The following is a 12,917-nucleotide window of genomic DNA, read 5'->3' as shown; positions in this document are numbered from 1 at the left end:
CCAAGAAAGACAGACAAGTGATCACAGGCACATGGGAAATAATGCTCATCATGGCCGACTCTTAGGGAAATGTAAGTCAAAATATCAGAGTGCTGGAGAGATAGTACAGCAAGTAGGGCACTTGCCTTGCTGGCCAGCACCAGACTCAATCCCTGCCACCACAAATGGTCCCATGAGCACCTGTAAGGGTGATATCTGAGTACAGACAAGATCGGGCTGGAGCACAATAGCACAGCGGGTAGAGAGTTCACCTTCCACGTGGCCGACCCAGGTTTGATTCCTCCGCCCCTCTCGGAGAGCTCGAAAAGCTACCGAGAGTATCTCGCCCGCATGATAGAGCCTGGCAAGCTACCCATGGTGTATACGCTATGCCAAAAACAGTAACAAGTCTCACAATGGAGACGTTACTGGTGCCTGCTCGAGCAAATCAATGAGCAACGGGATGCTAGTGTTACAGTGATCTGAGTCAGTAGAGTCGTAGAGTAGAGTGGAGTAGTGCAGAGTCAATAGAAAGCCCTGAACATTGTCAGTCATGCTCCAAAAACAAATAAAGTAAACTAGCTAGCTCCTTACACCAGTAAAAATGGCCTATCAAAAAAGCTAGAAGAAACAGGCCCACATCCCACAGCCACTGCCAGGTAAGCTCATCCCCAGCCCGGCTTTACAGATTCAAGACTAAATCTTGGAAGAGACCAAGCAACCTGCAAAAAATTTATGGTACACTGATTTCCCGGCTGAAAACTCTGGGGTGCCCTGGGGGGGGGGGCTGGCTGAGTGCCTGCCGAAGCCCCACAGCCACACTCACACCCCGACAGCTGCCGCCATGCCAACAGCCCAACTTCACTGTGTCATGACTAATCTCTATAGAGACGCCAACCTGCTGATAATTCCAGGGAGGGCTGGTCTTCAGATTGAGAACTCCGGAGTCTTCTCGGAGTGGGGGCGGGCAGCCTACCCACACCTCCTAATACTTCTGGAAGCCCCGGCAGCCACACCCACAACCATGGCCCAGGTAAATGTCCTGGAGTTTTTGAAGTGTGCAGCTGCACTTGGGGCACAACACCTCCAAATTCTACAAGGCTGACATCCCAGATGGAGTACACCAAATTACATGGGGAAAATGACACAGAAGCCAACTAAGCTCAATAAACAAAAGTGGTAACACAGAAGGCTCAACTAGCAATAACAGCTAAGTAAACCCTCAGACAAGAACTTAATGACTTCATGGTGAGATATAACAATTTTCTTTCTTTTTGCTTTTTTTGGATCACACCCAGTGATGCTCAGGGGTTACTCCCAGTTCTACACTCAGGAATTACTCCTGGTGCTGCTCTGGGGGCCATATGGGATGCCGGTGATTGAACCCAGGTTGGCTGCATGCAAGGCAAATGCCCTCCCTGCTATGTTATTGCGCCGGACCCTGAGATACAACAATTTTCACAAATTTTCTTTTACTGAAGTAATTTTTGATAATTCCACTAGCCATTTAGTTATAACAGGCAATATAAAACAAATTATCTTGTGCCTGCTAAGGGGGCAGGCTTGGAGAGGGGCGGGGAAATGTTGACAATGGTGGAGGGAAGGTCACACTATTGGTGGGACTCGTGTTGAAATATTGGTGGCCTGTATGTATCACGAACAACTTTGTAAGCTACAATGTTTAAATACAGGGGGGAATATTAAAGGAAGACTTTGTATATATTTTTTAAAAGCCAGAAACAACAAGAGCTGGTGGAGGCATGAATGGAAAATAAAAATAAATGGGAGAAAAAAGCACTGAACAAAAAAAATCATTGTTGGTGGGACTATAATTTCATCTATCTAGTATGCAAAACAGTACAAAGATTCCTTTAAAAAAATGGTACAGAATTACCCTAAAATCCAGCAGTTCTATCTTAAGTACCCAAGAACACAAAAGTACTCATTCTGAGTAACAGATTGCACACCTGTGTTCATTTCAGCATTATTTATGACAACCAAGACGCATAAACAACTTGAGTGCCCCAGGACAGATGAGTGAATAAAAAAAGCTGTGGTATATAAACAAAATGGAACAGCATTGGCCTGTAAGAAGAGATGAAATCTTACCCTTTGTTACAACCTGGGCGGAACAGAAGGGAGTCATTGTAAGGGAAATTATTCAGAAGGAAGATAAATGTGGGATTACCTAACTCCCACGAGGTATATTAAAAAAAGAAATAATCCACAGGCCAGAAGATGATTCAGTGGCATCAAACATTTGCCTGGCAAACTCATGGACATGAGTTCAAACTTGGGGCCACTGCATGTGCTGAGCCGATCAGGACAGTCCCTCTGTTTGTGATCTCTGGTCAGAAGGGTCAAAAGATGTTCAAGAGCACTAGCCTGTCACAGGGTCTTGAGTTAAACTACAGTCGCTGCCAGCAAGTACCTGGAAAATCCTGCCAAACTGCTATTTGTGGTCCCCAGCGAGATGGGGCGGGAATGAGAGCCCAGAGCTTAAGAAGAGGTCTTGAGTTGCATGCCCAGTGGGGTGCACATTCCAACCCAGAGTCTGGGGTCCCTGGCATGGGGAAAAAAAAAACTTAAAAAAAATTGGGGGAGTTTTGGGTCACACCCTATGCTGTTCAGGGCTTACTCCTGGCTCTGTGCTCAGGGATCACGCCTGGTGGTGTTTGGGGGACAGTATGAGGTTTGCCCGGGAGCAAACCTGGATCTGCTGTATTTGAACCTCCATATTATGACTCCTATCCAATTTATTTTTGAAACAAAGAAACAAAGCAAGGGAATAGACAGTATCCGAGGAAAATAAATTAGACACAGAAAAGAGGTGACTTAAAGGGGGGTAGGTCTTATGGACCACAGTGGTAGGGGGGATCCATACTAGCATTTCAGGGGTTACTTGGAGGCGGGGGTTAAGAGGAGCTCCTAAGCAGTGCTCAGGAGACCTGGGCGCCCCATCAGAGATACTCAGCCAGCCAGGCCGATGGTTGAGTGCAAGGATCAGAGGATGTGGTGTGGCTTGCATCCTGCAGTGCTGTGGCCACCTGAGTCACCTGGGACTATACCCAGGGATGGTCAGGGGACCACATGGTGCTGGAACTCGAACCTGGGTTGGGCACAGGCCTAGCACATGCCCTAACTGCTGTATGATCTTCGGGTTCGGATATTGTTATTTTTACTGATTGGCACTTTGTTAATGAGTATGGGAGGAGAACATTATACTCCTAATACTTTATGTAAACATTTACGGTCTGTGCAACAATGTTACCATAATAAAGATTAAAAAAAAAAAAACAGAGGCCATAAAAGAAAAACAGACATGTTTTCAAACACAAGGCCAACTGGTATGGGAAAAGGTGCCCAACCTCACTGGCCATCAGAGAAATGTACATCAGAACCACCGTTAAGACACACCTCACCCCGTCACACAGCTGTTATCAAAAAACAAGAGAACAAGTATTGGCAGAGAACTGTGGGCACTGTTGGTGGGAATGTAAATTAGAGCAGCCACTATGGAAACAGTACGAGATGCCTCGAAGAACGAAATGGAGAGCTGCTACGTAATGTGTGATTTATGAATCCCATTCCTGGAGGAAGAGAGCGAGGACAGGGTGGAAGGTGCTTCACGCGCCTTGCGCGCACCAACCAACAGATTCAATACCTGGTCCCATGAGCACGGCCAGGAGTGATCCCATGAGCACAGAGCCAGGAGTAAGACCTGAGCACAGCCATGTGGCCCTTCACAAAACTAAAAACAAACAAGCAAAAAATTCCGCTTTTGGGTCTAAATCCAAAGGCAATGAAAACAGGATACTCCCGTGCTCACTGCCGCATTAGTCACAGCAGTCAAGGGAGAGAAGCAGTCTAAGAGCCTGCCTGCGGAGAGAGAAAGTCAGCATATAATAACACACCAGCAACGGAGTATCATTCAGCCACAGAGAGAAGAAATCCATTTGCAACAATAGCAATGAACCCTGAGCGCAAAGCGCCATGAGAAATGAGTTAGAGAGAAAAGTTAGAGAGAGACAAGTCCTTAAATCAGACTCTCGGGACGCTGCTGGCTTAGGGACAGCAGAGTGGAGGCTGCCGGGGGTGGGAGCAGGGGAGATGGGGGGGAGGGGCGGGGTGGAGGAGTTGCCCAAAAGTTAACAAGCTTGCAGGTATAATGTAAGTTCTGGGAATCTGATGGACAACGAACATGGATGGATTCCTGCTTTCAAAGGGGGAAAAATTATTCTATGAGAACAACCCCGCCCAAAGAGAAAGGCCAGAAGACTTCACTGCATTTGCTTCTCAGAAGTAAACGTAAGGTTTAAGCAAAGTTATGAGACTGACTTCTGTGGATTTCAATTTTGTCCTGTTTCCATTCTGCGTGTGCCTTGCATTTGGAATTTTAAAACTCTGAGGTGCACTTGGAGAGGATGAGAATATTGAAACAGGACCAGAATATTGAAAATGCTCAGACAAGACAAATTATACTCCAAAGTGCAGCCCTAAACTGTGCCTCTCAGTAATGAGGGGAGAGCAGAGGAGACCGCTGGAAGGGCTAGTGTGCATGCGCTTTGCACGAAGGAGGCAAGGTTCAGACCCCCCGGCTACAGGGTCACCCATGCACCTCCACCAGTGACTCCTGAGCAACAACTGGGAACTATGTCTGAGTACCACCGGGGATGGCCCCAAGTCTAAGTAACTGCAGTTGGATAGAAGCCGTGGCTGGAATCCAATCATACTGATCATTCCATGGAGCACATACGAAGAGCTTCACTAGATGATGCATCTCAATTCTCACATCTTCCCTGTCAATGAGATGATCAGGGTTGTTGCAATGGTCCCCGTTTTACAATTACAAAAGCTAAAGGGAGCCACAGAGAATGCCCTCAAGGTTCCAGCTTAGCAACTAACATGAGCAGGACTCAAACCCAGAGCTTGTGTGGGCCCCTCCCTAGTGGAAAAGGGTACTCCTATCCATAATGTGGGCCGCAAAGGAGGTGGTTTGGGGGGACTATCTGGAGAATGTTCTGGCAAAAGGGTCACTACCTTCCCAGCAACCCTTCTAGGACAAAGGCACAATGTTTGCATCTGTGTTGGTTAAATCACCACCACTTCTTGAGCACCAGCTAAGCACCAGCAAAAGCGGCTTGAGATTAGCTGAGGGAAATGAAGTCCCATCCAAAGCCAGAGAAGGAGCCACCGTGCTCCATTCTCCTTCCACGGCCACTCTATAATCCCCAAACTCAAACCTCTCCAGCCGCCCTAACATCCCAGAGTCTTCAAAGAGGTTGTGCAAGAACAAGCTAAACTAGAGAGGTCAGGAGGGGCTGGGACAGCAGGCCTTGCCTTTGACCTCAGTGGGCAGCAGACTAGTACGGCCAGCAGGGGAGGGAGAGGAATGTGTTGCCTTTCTCCTGGGGCAAAAGCATTTTAATAATCAGCCGAGAGGCCAGCAATGCCATGGTACCAGCCAGCTGTCCCTGTCCAAGAAAGCCAAAGGCCACAATAAGGAGCAGCAGCACTTCTCAAGGGACCAGAGGCTGCAAGTTAAAGCTGGGCCCAGAGGAGAGGAGAGGCGTAAGCCTTTCCTGCAAGGGCCCAAGGAGCCAAAAGGGGCTTGAAGCTAAGGAGAAAAGAGCATATTCCTCATCCATCTTTTGAAAAGGGAAAACCAGATAGCCCGACAGGAGGGCAGGCAGGGTGCCTGCTCTGCTTGTAGCCCACCCAGGTTCAATCCCAATACCATGTAGTGTCCACCAAGACCCACCAAAAGAGATTGCTGAGCACAGAGCCAGAAGTAAGCCTGTGGGCACAGCAGGGTGTGGCCCAAAAACAAACCCCCAGAGCTTTTTTATTCTAAAAAGAGAAAATTAACTATATTCTATGTACACTTAAAATAACAAGAAACAGAATGTTTCTCCTACTGAGTGAAAAGAGGAAGAGACTGAGACAGATGATGGTAACTGAGGACATGCTTTGCATGCAAGAGACCCAGATTAGATCTCCAGCACCTCATGGTCCCCAGAACACTGCCAGGAGAGACCCCTTGAGTACCGAGTTGGGAGTACCACTGAGTGGCACTCAATTTTTCTTTTAGTGAATTGTTAAAGAAGAAAAAAAAAAGGAAAAACTGTCTCCACACTGGTGAGCGTGGTCCTGTGTGACATGAGGCACCTAGAACTTCAAGTCTGCTTAGAAGAGGTGACACGAAGAGGGATGGGGGCCTAGGCACTTGGGTGAGTGGGTAGGTGGGGTACAGTGACTTTGTATATCAATGTCATATACTTGAACACTATGGTTACCGTGTCACCTAAGCTGTCATCCCGCTGCTCATCGATTTGTTCGAGCGGGCACCAGTAACGTCTCTCATTGAGACACTTATTGTTACTGTTTTTGGCATATCCAATACGCACGGGTAGCTTGCCAGGCTCTGCCGTTCAGGCTCGATACTCTCGGTAGCTTGCCGGGCTCTCAGAGAGGGGCAGAGGAATCGAACTCTGGTCGGCTGCATGAAAGGCGAACGCCCAACCACTGTGCCATCACTCCAGCCCATCACCTAAACTGTCACTGTCACTGTCATCCCGTTGCTCATCGATTTGTTCGAGCAGGCACCAGTAACATCTCTCATTGAGAAACTTATTGTTACTGTTTTTGGCATATCCAATACACACGGGTAGCTTGCCAGGCTCTGCCGTGTGGGCTCCATACTCTCAGTAGCTTGCCTGGCTCTCCAAGAGGGGCGGAGGAATCGAACTCTGGTCAGCCGCATGAAAGGCGAATGCCCAACCACTGTGCTATCACTCTAGCCCGTCACCTAAACTATAATTAAAAAATATTTTTTAAACGACAGCAGCAACACAGCTCACTTCGGTACTATACCCAGTTTATAAGAACCATGAAGCTCTCAGTGTTGGACTCCAGAAGGACAACAAGCTCTCCGATGAGGAAAACGTCCCAGCAGACAAGAAACAAAACACCTGCTTTACTTGTTGATCTGTCCCTTGACCATGAAATCTGAAGATCCACTGGACTGACAACTGTAACTCAAAGCCAAGCAAGCCAGCGCACCTTCCGTTAGACCCCAGTGATTCTCCAAACTGAGCCGGAGGGGGAAATGCTTTCTTCTTAAACACGTTTCCAGCCTTCCCGCAGAGAGCAGCATGTCTGAAAAGCAGGGAGGGAGAGGCAGGTGCCCACCCGCTGCTGACATCCGCCCTCTGGTGAGGCTATATCTGGGGTTCCCCAGCAGGGGCAGGTAGATTGACCCAAGTTCCATTCAGCTTTACCCCTATGTCATAAGCCAGGAGCAAAGCTCCAGGACAGATATCAGGAGGTCCCCCCCTCCTCACCTCCAAGGACAGAAGTGACATCTGACTGCGTTTGGCTTACAGGATAAAGGCTGCCCTTGTTTTACTGGGTCTCCGTGTCCTGCTGCAAGTGGCTGGATCCGAAAGGCCATCTGCCACGCCTTGGGCAGCAAAGGGAGTGAGGGAGCCCTCTGGGCTCTCAGCGACCCTTTTCTCAACTCACAGCTCCCAAAGAGCCCCTTCTCCTTCCCACCCCAGCAGCTTTGGTCTCTGCAAAAGGAAACAGGGATCGGAGAAGCCTGGGCACGCAGGGTCTAACACAGATTTGGGGGGAGGGGGAACATGTAGTCCCCCTACATACTTGCACCCTTGGCGTAACAGACCGTGCATCCTGGGAGGGGTGGGGATATTCCTGTTTGAAATGAAGTAATCGGAGACTCAGACGGGTCACAAGGTGAGCCTGAAGTGTCCAGCCAGTCAGAGCCAAGGGGTTCAGTCAGACCCTGAACCAGGGGTTCCTCTCTGCACCCCTTTCAGTGCTTCCCAGGACCTCTTACTTTTCCGAGTAAGTCCCCCTCTTACCCAGACAGATGCCCCGTCTAAGTGGTTTTCTGTGTGCGTTGATAACAGTGCTCATTTACCCCAGAGTCCTGTATTTGTCAGAATTATGACTCTCTCTCCCAAACTACTCAGTCTGCGAGACTCCAGGCTCCCAGGCCCCTGCGAATCCTCATCAATGAGAGGCAGAAATGTGGCGGTAGAAGACACTAATGGGGGTATTGCAGGGGACCCCATGGCAAAGCTGGAGAAGTAACCTAGGGACGATGACCTGGGGAGAAATTATCTTTTCTCTGGACTGAGTAGTTTTCCCCCTTAAGAGGCCCTGAGCTACCTCATGGGAATGTGGTCCAGCACCAAGTTACGGATGGAAAGTTCCCCAGGAGAGCAGGAGATAGGAGACCTGTGGCTCTTGTCTTGCCTCTTGGGAGATAAGGAAGCCTAAATCTTGATCCTGAGCCACAGGCCATTGGCCAAAGATAGATGTCAGTCCACAGGTGATTCCAGGTCTACCTGGGGAAGAACACAGAGAAGGGGACAGACAATATACTTTCAAAGCAATCGTGGTTCAAATCAGGACAAAGATGATAAAGGGGATAGGAGAAAGAATCACCTGAAAACCAGAGCCCAGAGACCTAAGTATACCTATCTTTCACATAAGCTAAAGCTCTCCCAGAGTCCAAAGGTAGCTACCAAGGGGCCCAGGGGTTAGCTCCAAGACAATGAGCCTGCCTGGTGAACCTGCAGCAGTGAGTGCCAGCACTTCTGGTCCCCAGCAGTCTAGCCCTGTGATTTGCGATTCCCCAGTACCACAACTAGAAGTATGCAAGCACCACCCCAGGTGTGAGACCCTGCAACCCAAATGAACATCTACAGAACCAAGGAAGGTGGATCGCAGTGACAACAGAGGGGCCTGCCTTGTATGTGGCTGATCCAGGTTTCATTCCTGGCACTCCATATGGTCCCCTGAGCACAGAGCCAGGAGTAAGCAAATTTTTCACAAACACATCTTTACTCTGCAAGACAACTGCAGAATTACATGAGAATCAACCAAAAAATGCCGAAGACATTGCCTGACCTGTGCCGGGGACTGGATCAGTGGTAAAGCCCTCAGTGGGCGAGTGTGCGGCCCTGAGTTTGATCCCCAGCACTGAATGCTCCCCGGGCCCCTGCCCAAGCACCACTGGGCGTCATCAACTGAGCCATCAAGTTGATACTAGGCCCTGAGCACCACTGGCTGTGGCCCCCAAACAAATCAAAAGACAGTGTCTGACCGAAAGGGAGCAGTGTGTGAGCACTGGTTATTAATACTGTCATCACTCACGATCACTATTATTTAGGGATTCGGTTTCATTTCTTAACGAAGGAGCAGAAAACTGCACAACTGCTCCAGATCGCACAGAGAATATGTGTCTGCAAGAGAAAGTGGCCCAGTCCCCGGACCAGGCGGGGAGGGAAAGCTGTCACAGGCGGGATGGGCATTCCGGTTTCCTGCGTGAAAACAAATGCTCTCAGAAGAACTGGACAAGCTTTTGCCTCTCTGCTTTTCCATTTTTGAAAAGAAATGGAAATTTCTTTTCATTTTGAAAAGAAATTATTTAATAATAAAAGTAATAACACTGCTTCCTATGATCCCATTCTTTAGACTTGTTTCGCTTTTAATGGTCAGTTTATTAAGCTGCTATTCTCCCTTTGAGCCACATTACCTACTACACAAAATCCTGGAATTTCTCCTTTCCTGGAAAAAAACAACCTTTCCACCTAAAGACCACTCTTCACAAACACCTTTGTTCACAAGCATGGAACTGGTTTCCCCAATCTGGGCAAACAGACCCCGTAGATCTATTTTGATATCCAAGGGTTTTTTTTTTTTCTTTAAAATGTGATATTTAAATCAATGCACAGTGTGGTCAAGTAGGATAAACCAATGGTTCTCAACCTTTCTTTCCAACCAAGGCCCTTCCTGACTTTGTTTCCTTCTTGTGTCCTCTCCAGTCCTAATGTTGGCCCCCTAGTCTCATGCTGTGTCTCCCCACTCATGTAATGTTCACCTCTGACCCCCTTAGAGTATCCACCAGGAGGCATCTGCACTGCAGTTGACGGAGCATGAGTTCAATCAGGAGTCTTGACCACCACCCGGCTAACTTTCTGGGCTATCTATCTCATTCTAAGCATGTGAGTTAACCATTCTTGGCCGCACGCAGCCTGCACTGAGATTTCATGGCAAGGCAGCTGCTGCTCCCCCGCCAGCCTTGCTCTCCCTCTCACTGGAAAAAGACACTGAGCTCACTGTCACCCAGATACAAGCCTCCCTCTCCCAGCTCCTTTGAAGTCAGCCCTGGCTCTAGGACTTCATTCTGGCCATTAGCACAAGCAGGTGTGTGATGCGCAGAAGGTTCTGGCAACCAAAGACCCAGAAGCACCTTTCTCTGTGCTTCTGCATCCCTCCTTCATTCAGACCTGTGACTTGGATCAAAACCTTAGTGTTTTGGCAGCAATCTTGGGCTGCAATGCCACCCCAAGCCATATACAAGGATAGTAAATGTAAACTAGGACTCCTGGCACACTGTAGAAGTACCCCTAAGCCCTGCAGGCTTCCTCAGAAACACAAAAGAATTAATACCTAAACCACTTTTTGGACCAAACCTTTTGTAACAATGAAATACTTATCACTACTACTTTTTCCCTATCAAAACTGTATACACACACACACACACACACAATTTTCTCTAATGACCCAAAGTCAACTAGCACACAGATTCATAGATTTCTGTCCTCATGTGACAATGACCCTAATTCAACTTTCTGGAATGCCTAACACAACAGACCTGTGTTCCCCAGGTCTGCAAAACACAAAATTATGACTCTCAATCCAGAGGCAGAGAGGTATCATGTTTTTATTGTGGAAGCACATGTCTGAAATGGTTTTCAAGTCAGGCACACACAGCAATGGAGGAAAAACAATGGAGCCATCAAGGCTTGAGTATATATAAATAAATATATACACATACATGTATGCACATATACTGTGTGTATATTTATGTGTGTGTGTATCTACAATCCCATGCTAACATTCACCCATGTTAGAATGGCACAGCACTACCTACACTCATGTACAGAATTTATAATAAGCAGAAATATCAGCATAAATAAAGGAGCGGGGTTTTGCCCCCTGGACTATAGCAGTGGTCTTCAACCACTGGTCCATAGACAGGTGCCCGTCTGTAGGGGTAAAAAGCCTGATGAGATTCCAGAACGCCATACTGATTCCCAGTTTCCGGTCAATAGCAGAGCACTGGCAAGTAAGCAGTCCCCTTCTAAGGGCCTGGACTTCCAATAAAGGCATTTAGAGCTTGAAAATGTAACCTCAGTTGAAGAACTTCATAGAGGTAACACTCACCATTCCATTATCTGAGCCTACTTTTTTTTTTAAACTGTCTTGCTTATGTAACATAAAGAACTTTGCCCAGTTCTCCCAGCAAAAGAGGAGGAAAAATGAAAAAAAGAAGGCAATTCAGCTTCCGTGTTACATTTTCTGTTGATACATCTGTTTATTCTTATCCCATTACCCAAAATGATCTCTGGGTAGAAAATTACTTTAAAAGAGGTCAATTCAGTGTAGTCATTTAAAGAACAGACTTTCGAAGGAAGGATAATTATGTGGTAAAGAGGTTAATGGCAGGAGGCAAGGAGAAATCAGACTTTATTTTATGTAACTTAAATCCTTCACACAGATTATAGCCACGAGTCACTTGACCACATTGCGGTCGATGCTGATTACATACACGAAGGCAGTCCTGAGACACAGCATCGGTGTGAAGCAGGCCACACCAACCAGGTTTGTGCACTTACACTCAACTACTTTCACACGGCCGTGAAATCACCTAATGACACATTTCTCAGACCACAGCCCCATCATGTAGTGACACACGACTGTATATCTAATATACAAGTCTCAGGGGCCGGGCAGATGGTTCAAAGGGCTGAAGTGCATGCCCAGGAGACATGAGGTCCCACATTTGATCCCTGATACAGCACGATTCCCCAAGACCACCAGGTGGAATCCTGGTGTGCCCCAAATATTGCCAGGAGGTGCTTCCCCTGCCCCCTAACAAACATCCCTCATAGTCTCGCAAGGATAAATTTTCTTCTATGTAGGAGAAAGAGCATATAAGTCAAAGAAATGACGTTAATGTGTGCAATTTTAAAGTAAATTCAATAGTATATTTGTATACATAAACTAGACAGATCTTCAAAATAACTCAAAAGGATATTCCAAATATAGCATCATTACTGTGGATTATCTTTCTCTTCATTTTATTTACACGTACACATTTTCATGCAACAACCAAAAAATCTACTTATATCCGTCCCAAATGTACTTTTAAAAGTAAAGTTGACAAAAGATTGTCAACAGCATCAGCAGAAAAAATAAACCGTATCTGAACAGTTTGGAGGCTAGTCTGAAGGATTTCTGGGTCCTAAGCCAAGGGAGGCAGGGAAGAAAGTTTCTGAGCGCACACACCGCCCAGGTCTCAGGTCTTCCTCCCTGGGAAGGATGCTCAGGGTCCTCCCAGTGCAAACCGCTGAGCCAACGGCTGCCTCTCTACATATTACCACATAAAAGCAGCCCATTCCCAGCCACTGACGATGCAGCCGAAGAAGGAGATGGCCTTCTCTACCAGCTCATCACCTAATTATATTTAACACTTGCTTTTACAATCAGGTTTATAGACTCTGGATGTTTCAAAAAACAGTTCCTGCTCAATTCCCGGCAATTAGACACCTGGCAGTTATGGCAATTTATAAATTCTTCCACCAATTAATGAGTTCATCCACCCTGAGCTATTAAGAGGTCTGTGACCCAAATCACTGGCATTGACCTCTGAACCTAAACCACTGACCTGCCCTTCTGAACACCCCTTCTCTGTGGAGGGAGTACCCTCAAGTGTTGTGTTTAGGGAAACATTCAAACAAGTCATGCAGGTTTGTATTACCAGCCACTCCATCAAAGAGGATGATCCCCTTGGGATTATAAGAGACACACTTCCCTCGAGTGGGAAAATTTATCTATGAGTT

At 47.2% G+C, this 12,917-nt stretch overlaps 1 protein-coding gene across 1 annotated transcript in view; it reads right to left on the bottom strand.

Annotated features, from left to right (window-relative positions):
* MAP3K9 (mitogen-activated protein kinase kinase kinase 9) overlaps window positions 1-12,917 on the bottom strand; it is a 79,529-nt gene that overhangs the window by 56,684 nt on the left and 9,928 nt on the right. The window lies entirely within an intron of this gene.

This window comes from Sorex araneus, chromosome 3, assembly GCF_027595985.1.
Source record: "Sorex araneus isolate mSorAra2 chromosome 3, mSorAra2.pri, whole genome shotgun sequence".
NCBI lineage: Eukaryota > Metazoa > Chordata > Mammalia > Eulipotyphla > Soricidae > Sorex > Sorex araneus.
Note: the sequence above shows the minus strand (reverse complement) of the source record. Positions and strands in the feature narration are given on the sequence as shown.